Source organism: Populus nigra, chromosome 3, assembly GCF_951802175.1.
Source record: "Populus nigra chromosome 3, ddPopNigr1.1, whole genome shotgun sequence".
NCBI classification, from domain to species: Eukaryota; Viridiplantae; Streptophyta; class Magnoliopsida; order Malpighiales; family Salicaceae; genus Populus; species Populus nigra.
In genome coordinates, this window is record NC_084854.1 from 17,436,591 (window position 1) to 17,447,288 (window position 10,698).

Below are 10,698 nucleotides of genomic sequence, written 5' to 3' on the forward strand. Positions count from 1 at the left end.
TTTTTTTGTATATTTTAAATTATTTTGATATATTAATTTTAAAAAATAAAAAAATATTATTTTAAAATATTTCAACATAAAAATCATTTTAAAAAACAATAATAACTATGTTCCCTGACATCTTTTGAATTCGAACCATCTATAGCAGCACTCCATATCTTGTTTTATAAGGCCTCCAAAGACAGAAGTATGGAAAATGGAAGGAAAAAAATATATATATATATATATATCTGTGTGCGCGTGTGGGGAAATAAAGAATCGAAGAGGGTCTATCCGACTTTCATCATACTATTATTATTATAGAATACTTAAAGGTAAAAGGTGTGGATGAATTATTATAGATTGACACTTTTCGTATACTCAAAAAATACTGTGTATTTACTCTTTATATTCTAATAATTCAATTTGGTCTTCAAAGTCTTTTTTTTGTATGATTTGATTCTGATTTAAACCTAATTACTTTTAATTTCTTAGACAATGATAAAATTAAAAGAAAATTGTGAAATAAAAAAGTATCAAACATTGATGGTATAGATTTTACAAAAAAATATACTTAGATCCTCAATCTTTAAAAATAACAATATTTATTAGATTTTCAATATTCATTTTTAATATAAACACTTGTTTTAATTATTTTTAGTTCCTCGTTAGACAAATAAAATAAAAATAGGTGCTGGATTCTGATGATTAAAAAAAAAAATTCACCATTCACACTATTTTTAACTACTGAAATGATTTTTCTTGATATTCATTTTTAACTATTAAAATATTTTTTTTTGTTGGTATTCACTGTTTTCATATAATAAAAAAGAATTTGATAGTGTTTTTAAAACCTCTAATTTACCTAAAAAAATTGCGAGAAGCTGCATGGTGCATTCATTCACGGTAAAAACACCAAATTAGTAATTTAATATATCAGCAATGTCTATCGTGGTTTTTTGGTGGGAAAAAAAACACAAATAGAGCATATGCAGGCGCAAGAGCACATGTGATCTAGAGCATTTGAAAATAGAGGTCAATTTCTATTATAAAAAAAGTTAAAATTATTTTTGTTAAAAATTTATTGTTTTATATTTTGGATCGTTTTGATACACTAATTTTAAAAAAAAATTAAAAAAAATATTATTTTGATGCATTTCAACATAAAAAACATTTTGAAAAACAACCATAACCACACTTTTAAACATGCCCGTACTGGAGGATTGTGAGCCTAATTAATACATACAAGCCTTCAAGTTCAAGCAATGACGTTGTTTGGCCCACGCTAACTATTTAACACTAGGTTGGCGGCCAACTCTATTTAGGGACTCGCACTACGTCGTGGTTTAATTTTTTTATATAAAAAATATTAATAACAAATTAAGATTTATAAGTGTTAAATTTATCTATAACACTAGATTTAAAAAAGTATCAGGTCTGATTACAATGTCGGATTCAGATCCAAGAGTCTTAAGCCAGGTAGGGCTGCAAGACCTAAAAAACTTGGAATCGATGCCCCTATCAACCCAAGCAACTTGGGTTCAGCATCCCTTTCTAGCTTCAAGTTACTTGTGTCTCGAATGGGATGTCAGACCTAAGTTAACAGCAAAAGTAGTAGTAGTAATAATTGATTTTACTCTTCAAATTAAATCTATGTTTTTTTTATAGTAATAATATTTATTTTAAATTTAATAATTTTTATAATATAAATAATAATATTAAACTTGTTTGGCCCAAGTTTTTATAGTTTTTAATCGCTTCAAATAAAATTTATGGTTTTTCTTCGATAGTAATAATATTTTTTTCAAATTTATTAATGATGATAATAATAATATGAAATTCATCTAACCCAAGTTCTTATAGTTTTTAAGCCCTTCAAATCAAATTTATGGTTTTTCTTCAATAGTAATAATATTTTATTTCAAATTTATCAATGATGATGATGATGATGATTTTTAATTTCACCCTTCAAATCAAATCTATGGTTGTTTTTCAATATTAATAATTTTTTTTTCAAATTTATTAAATATTATATTAATAATATTAATTATAATAAAAATAAATAATATTTTTAATATTAATAATAAAATTTTTAATATTAATAATAATATTAAACTTGAATGACTCAAGTTTAAGTGGATATGACTCCAACGCCAGACCCAAGAACTTTAAGCTCCTTTTAAACGTTAGACCTCAGAGCCTCGGGTCTAGTTGCAACGCTGAAGCCAAGAGCTTTGGGTCCGGATGACAAACTCCAGAGCCTTAGGTCCGAACGCCGGACTCTAGAGTCATGGGTCAGGCGTGACTGCAAGACCCAAGCGACTTGGGTGTGGTGACCCTTTCTGGCCCCAAGTTATTAGGGTTTGAAAAGACATGTCAAACCCAAGTTAATAATAAAAGTAACAATAATAACAACAATAACAATAATGATAATTGATTTACCCATCAAATCAAATCTATATTTTTTTATAGTAATAATATTTATTTCAAATTTAATAATATTTATAATAATAATAATAATAATAATAAACTTCTCTAACCCAAGTTTTATAGTTTTTAATCTCTTCAAATTAAAGTTGTGTTTTCTTCAATAGTAATAATATGTTATTTCAAATTTATTAATGATAATATTTTTTTTAATTTTATTTTACCCTTCAAATCAAATTTATGGTTATTTTTCAATATTAATAATATTTTTTCTATATTTATTAATTATTATACTAATAATATTAATTATTATACTAATAATATTAATTATAATAAAAAATAAGAATACTTATAATACAAATAATCATATTTTGAATATTAATAATAATATTAAACTTGTCTGACTCAAGTTTAAGTGGGCATGGCTATAAAGCCAGACCTAAAAACTCTGGGCTCCTTTAAAACGTCAGACCTAAAAGTCTTGGGTCTAGCTGTAACGTTGGATCCAAGAGCTCTGGTTTCAAATACAAAACCCACGAGTTTTGGGTCCGGATGCTGAACCCTAGAGCCTTGGGTCCTAGTGCGAACCTAAAAGACCTATATCGGACGCCGAACCCAAGATCCTTTAGCCAGGTAGGGTTGCAAGACACACGTGACTTGGATCAAACGCCCCTTTCTAGCTCGAAGTTACTTTGGTCTGGAAGGAAATGTCAGATGCAAATTAATAATAATAATAACAACAATAATAATTGATTTTACCCTTCAAATTAAATCTATATTTTTTTTAATAGTAATAATATTTATTTAAAATTTAATAATATTAATAATAATATTAAACTTGTCTTGGCCAAGTTTTTATAGTTTTTAATCCCTTTAAATAAAATTTATAGTTTTTCTTTGATAGTAATAATATTTTTTTCAAATTTATTATTGGCAATAATAAACTCATCTAAGCCAAGTTCTTATAGTTTTTAATCCCTTCAAATCAAATTTATAATTTTTCTTCCATATTAATAATATATATTTTTTCAAATTTATTAATGATAATAATAATAATAATAATAATTTTTAATTTCATCCTTCAAATCAAATTTATGGTTGTTTTCAATATTAATAATATTTTTAAAATTTTTATTAATTATTGTATTAATAATATAAATATAAATATTTTTAATATTAATAATAATATTAAACTTGTCTGACCCCTGCGGCGTTTTTCAGCCCCTACGGGGATGTGCAGACCCAGGCGTAGGTCAGTAGACCTAGGTAAACCCAGACGTGCAGTCTGCTATCTAGGTGTGTGGGTCTAGCCCTAACGCCTAGGATTTGGCCGACATGTCTGACTCTAGTGTTAGGTGTCTATCAGCCATGCTATTCCTCAGCGCCAGACCTCAAAAAATCCGAATTGTTCCAAACCATCTTTTCAATGCTAAATGTATCACATGGAAAAGACAATCTCACCTCCAATTGTATGCTCAACAAGTTTTTTTTGTTAAAGACAACCACTTCATTACACTACTCAAATCCATAGTGTTTTGTATCTTGGTGAATAATATATAGGTGAAAAGTGAAAACTCCACACCATTTAGCTTTTGTTACAATGTGATATGCTGCTGTTAAATAATTTTATTTTTTAGAAGAAATAAATATGTAGACTTTTTCAATATGTTTTTTTTTCATTAAAAAATTCATAATAAAAATTAAAAAGCTTGTGCATACATCTAATTAAATAAATCAAGACTAAATTAAAAAAATAATAATAGATTAGCTTTTGTTACAATGTGATATGCTGCTGTTAAATAATTTGACTTTTTAGAAAAAATAAATATGTAGACTTTTTCAATGTGTTTTTTTTCATTAAAAAATTCCTAATAAAAAATTAAAAAGCTTGTGCATACATCTAATTAAATAAATCAAGACTAAATTAAAAAAAAATAGATAGTTTAGATCAAGATATTTGATCTCACAAAAAGGATCATTTATCTAACCATGTTTAATAACTTTATTTCTTTAAATAAATTTTTTATTTAATCAAATGATTATCCATGCCACTAAAATATAAAAAAGTTATTAACAATAACTAAAGACTATACTAAAAAATAGAAATATAGATGTAGATCAATATATTTGATATCGCAACACGAGTCGTGTATCCAATTTTGTCTAATAGCTTCGTATCATAGAATAAATCCTTCATTTAATCAAATTATTATAGAATTGGCTCACACTACGTCACAGATTAGAGCAAAAATGATTTTGAACATAAAAAAGTTTAGGCATCGATAACGTGTTTTCTAAAAAATGGATTTAAACCATGAATTCAAAATCAACTACAAACTAGACAATGATTTTATCTAATATTGAGATATAAACATATTGGATTTATCTAGATTAACTTGAGTTGATCTGTGAAACCCGCAAGAATAATCTTGCAAAAAAACAAATCGGGAAGCTTAGTCCCCAGTTAACTTAATGTCGAATGACAAAATTGGTAAAATGCAACACTTAATTAAAAAACAACAACTCAAGTGAATTCGAGTCAACTAACTAAACTTATGATATAGTTCATGCATGTCACAAAAATCAATATATTTCTTATCGTAGATATTATTTACATTGAATTAGACGACAATAAAGCATTTTAGATTTTTTTATATGAAATATTTTTTAAAAGAAAAAAAACTAGGCATATAGGTTGAGATAGCTAAAATAGATAATTGATAACAAAAAGTGAAATTATATTTATTTAGTTTTAAGTTAAAAAAATGCATTATCGATTACAAAGGTGAAGTTTTATTTTAAATCATGGGAAAAAATGCATAAGACAACAAAAAAGAAAAAAAAATAGCCCTAGCAGTTTGGCTTCACCAATCAAACATGTGATCCGGGTCATGGACTCAATCATGTTTAATATGTTTTTTCTTCTTAAATTTATTTTTAACTTAACTATAAAATTAAAAAATAAGGATAAAAAAATAACTCATGCACGCAAACCTGTGGGTTAACGCGTTTGAGCCTTTGAAAGGAGGAGCTCAGGCCCGTATGCCTTTATTTTTTTCTTTTGAAGGGGCAAACAACTTATTGTTTTGAAAAAAAAAACAAACAACGTGTCATCTGCCAGCCCAGATTGCAACCACCATTATGGTGGCTGGAAAATTGGGGCAATTGGGTTTTTTGCTTAAAAAACCTAATTTTTAAGTTGTTTCAACCCAAAAATGATTTCTCAACACCCTTAGAAATCAATTCAGAAGTTGTCCAAAAACCTGAGATCAAATCTGGTTAAATTTGTCTTCCTCAACTTAATTCTAGTTTTCAAGCAACATTGAGGTTCTAAATAATAACCATCAAACTCATTTCATCTCAGAAAATCTATGGACACCGAGAACAACTATTTTGATGATCAAAAGTGGCATAGGCGATGACTGTCTCTCAATGTCAGAATTTGACAATCTATCTCTTCTCTTTAAAAAAAACTTTTTACACCAAAACTGAATTGCAAAAAAATTGAGGGACTGGATGGGTATAATCTCTAAAGTTAGATGAATCAACTGAGCTTTTTGCAAGAACTTTGAACCCCCTATCCATTTTTTACACTCTTTCCACATTGGTCCTCCTACTTTCAATCTTGTTTTTTTTTCAACAAATATGAATTAATTGTCTTTTAATTTTGTCATGAAACAAAGCAATAGCTTAAAAAAAAAGTTTGAGGACCTAAATATTTTTTTTAAAATATTAAGTCCATTTGACAGGCTCTACTACGCAAATGTCCATAGTTATTCTCACACACATTTAGTGTTTTCTATAATTTTTCCTGGTTATAGTACCCCTCCACTCTATAAACGCAATAGAGTTGTTGGTTATAACCTTTTGCCCCTTATAAATTGCATAGGAAAAAACTTCTTTTTATTTTTCATGACGATTCATGTATTTTAATTTTTTATGGGTTAGTTAATAACGAGGGGAGAGGATTAACATGGTACTCGATAGGCAGCCAAGTAGAAGCAGATTAATGGAGTGTTTGTTTTTGTGATATAACATGCTTCTTAAAATGTTTTTTAAATTGTTTTTTGATATAAATATTTTTAATGTTTTTAGAAGATTTTTGTGTTAGGTGTCCAAAAAAAATAATTTTTTTTTTGTTGTTGAGACAAAACCAAACACACATGAAGCATTAGAAATTTACTGTTGAGAGTTGAGACATGTCAATAAGCTAAATATGGTCAATTGTTTGTTAATGATAGCTTTTACAGATTATGAATAGCATAATCCATGATTATATCTCATTATGAATGAGCTCGTGTTATGTTGTGGGCCACATTGTTTTCCATAAAAAATGATGTTTGTGCGATGCAAATGCATTTTAAAAAAATAAAATATATTAACGATTTGAGTTATAACACCAATTGAGATTAATAAATTAATTTTATTTTAATTAGACAATAAAAAAATAATGATATTAATCAGACATTTTTTTTAAAACAAAGATCACAATACCTTGAAAAAACAAATACGATGTGAGCATAAAATTGGATAAAAAAATTAGGCAGAGTCAACAAACACTGAAAAACATAACGGGGGAAAAAAATAACTACACAAAATAATCTAAAATAAAAAACAGTAATTAAAAGAATGAGGGTGAAAACTGAAATAAAAAATAAATTAGAGGGAAACTATTTTTGTTACTAGAGGTTTAAATCAAAAAAGAAAAATAATTCAAAGAAAAAGAAAAAAAATAACAAGGATAAAAAAACAGCACACTATAAAGTTGGATTGAAGGGTGAGGTTAAAAACAATAAAACTTTTATGAAAAAGTTAATAATAATAAAAAAAAAATCCAAAGACAAAAAACCAAATAAAAAAAGGAATATATGAAAAATTAAAATCGAAGGACTACATAGAAAATAAATAACACTTGTACAACAAGGGCAAAGGACAAAAAAATAAATTAAAAGAAAAAAGGATACAAATTTTCATTTGGAGGGTTAAATTGAAGAGAAACATAACTCCAATAAAAAATAAAAATAAAAACTGAAAATGAAATTTGGACTGAAGGGTGAAATTGAGAAAAAAAACTTTTATAAAAGGGTCAACTAAAGAAATCACAAATAAAAAAATAAGGATCAAATTGAAAAGTATAATATATTACAAATCGGAATTAAATGATTAAATTGAAAGGAAATGAAACTCTTACTAAAAAAGTCAAGGAAAAAAAAAGAAATCAAAAGAAAAAAGACCATAGCACAAATACAAAAAACAAAGAAGAGCAATTTGAAAATTTTATGGGTGGAGAGAGAAGAAGAAGAAGAAAAAGAAGAAGAAGAAGAAGAAGAAGAAAAGGCCGACTGACGACAAACCATCTAACCATTAATGACACGTGTTGTACCGATTGAAAGAGAACGCGACAACACATCTAACTACGTGGTAGATGGACATGTTTAACCACTGAGATGCACTGCACGCGCTGATGCGTGCCACACATATGACAATAATTTTTTAAAATTTTATGTTATTTTATTATGTTAAAATACAACAATGCCCTTTATAAAAAAAACAAAATAACTAACTAAAAGCATAAATATCTCATGACCGAATGCTTTGGTTGTTGTTTTACTTGGGCAATGTATTAATCTAACTGTAACCTAAAATATAAAAAATCGATAATACCCCTAAACTAAAGGCATATTAATTTTGGTCTTTAAGGGCTTTTTAATATGTTCACTATTTATATAACACAAAAGGATCAAAATACTCTCGGCATAATAATAATTTCACTTTATAATCCTCACTAAAACGTGTCATTGTCACGTTCTACAATAAAATCATTGTTCCCAACCCCTTTTGGTTTGAGTACTAGTTGGATTTACCCGTGTACACGAGCTCACTTTTTATTTTTATTAAAAACATTGTAAAAATTTATAATACAAAAAATAATATATTTTTAATATTAATAATAATTTTGTTTTTAAATTTATTAATTATTTTATTAATAATATTTATAACATAAATAATTATATTAAGAATTCCAAGGATTATAACACAAATAATAATATTTTTTATATCAATACTTTGAGTTATAATAAAAATAATAATATTTTTTATATCAATATTTGAATTATAATAAAAATAATAATATTTATAACATAAATAATAATATTTTTATTATGAACACTTTGAATTATAAGACAAATAATAATGTTTATGACACATATTATTATATTAAGAAACTGAAGAATATTTATAACACAAATTATTTGGGTCTTGGCGAGGACCCATGTAAATTGGGTGCTGTGTAAGACCCATTGCCATTAGGTCCAACGCTGGACCTATTGCATTGGGTCCACTGCATGATCCATTACCATTGGGTCCTGATGCAATCGCACTTGCAGGACAATCCAAGTGCTAGGTCTCGCCACCTGGCGCACGGGTCTTGTTGTGTGCCCTTGGTAAGCCAGCATCATGTTGTGCTCGGGTCTCACCTCACGCAAGGGTAGACAGCCCAAACGCCAGGTGTCCCCACGTGGTGGTGCAGGTCTGGCTCACGCCCAGGGCAAGGCAAGCCGGCCCCAGCGTCACGTGGAGCTCAGTCTGACTCAGCGCAAGGACAACGTAGCCCAAACGCCATAAATATTATTATTTTTATTATAATTGAAGTATTAATATTAAAAATAATATTATTTTTGTTATAAATATGACTATTTCTATTATAGTTCAAAGCATTAATATCAAAAATATTATTATTTGTGGTATGAATATTATTATTTGTGGTACAAATATTTTTATTATAATTGAAAGTAATAATATTTAATTTTATTGTAATTCAAAGTATTAATATAAAAAATATTGTTATTTATGGTACAAAGATTATTATTTTTATTATCATTGAAAATATTAATACTAAAAATAGTATTATTTGTGATATACATATTATTATTTGTGATTCAAATGTTATTTTTGTTATTATAATTGAAAGTATTAATATGAAAAATAATATTATTTGTGTTCTAAACATTATGATTTTTATTATAATTCAAAATATTAATATCAGCAATAGTATTATTTGGGTTATAAATATTATCATTTTTATTACAATTGAACTAATAATCTTTAGAACACAATTATAATATGTTTGATATTAATACTTTCAACTATAATAAAAATAACAATATTTATAAGGGAAATAATTATATTTAGAAACCCAAAACTCAATAGCCCCGGGTCCTGACAAAGGACCCATAAAAATTGGGTCCTGACGTAGGACCAGTTAGCCCTAGGTACAGGGTAAGCCAGCCCCATCACCATGGCGGGTTTGACCCAGCGCAAGGACAAGTCAGCCCAAGCACCAAGTGTCCTCACGTAGGGGCGCGAGCCTAGCTGACGCCTAGGGCAGCCCCACCAAAACTTGAAGTGATCATTTTGTCCCCAATCATCCCTTCAATGTCAAATACATCCCAATAAAAAGACAACCTCATTTCTCCCCGCTGCCCTCGCAACTCTTTTTGGCAAGGGTTAGGTTGTCATTACACTATCCAATCTACAATGCTTTAAGTCTAGGTAAACAGTAAGAGGGCACCCAATCTTTTTAGTATATCATATAATATAATTTTTGTTATGTTACTGTGTATTTTAGTTTTCTGTCCTTTTTCTCTTTTTCGCTCTTAATATTCTCTCTTTAATGGAACAAAAAGTTTACATGTATGCAATGTTATGTTTTTTTTTTAAATCGAAATGCGTGTCTTTGATAAATGACGGCGTGGAGGTCAAATCAAATATTTAAAAAAACTAGTAACATCAAGAACAAACAATGAATATTACCATGGCGGGTCTGACCCAGCGCAAGGACAAGTCAGCCTAAGCGCCAAGTGTCCTCACGTGGGAGCGCGAGCCTAACTAACGCCCAGGGCAGCCTCACCAAAACTTGAAGTGATCATTTTGTCCTCAATCATCTCTTTAATGTCAAATACATCCTAATGAAAAGACAATCTCATCTCTCCCCGCTGCCCTCGCAACTCTTTTTAGCAAGGGTTAAGTTGTCATTACATTACTCCAATCCACAATACTTTAAGTCTAGGTAAACAGTAAGAGGACACCCAATCTTTTTAGTATGTTATATAATATATTTTTTGTTATGTTACTATGTATTTTAGTTTTCTGTCCTTTTTCTTTTTTTCGCTCTTAATATTCTCTCTTTAATGGAACAAAAAGTTAACATACGTGCATGGGTGGAGCAAGAAAAAAATTTAAAGGGGGCCAAATTAAAAGAATTACTTTAAAAAGAGTTAAAATTTCACGGGA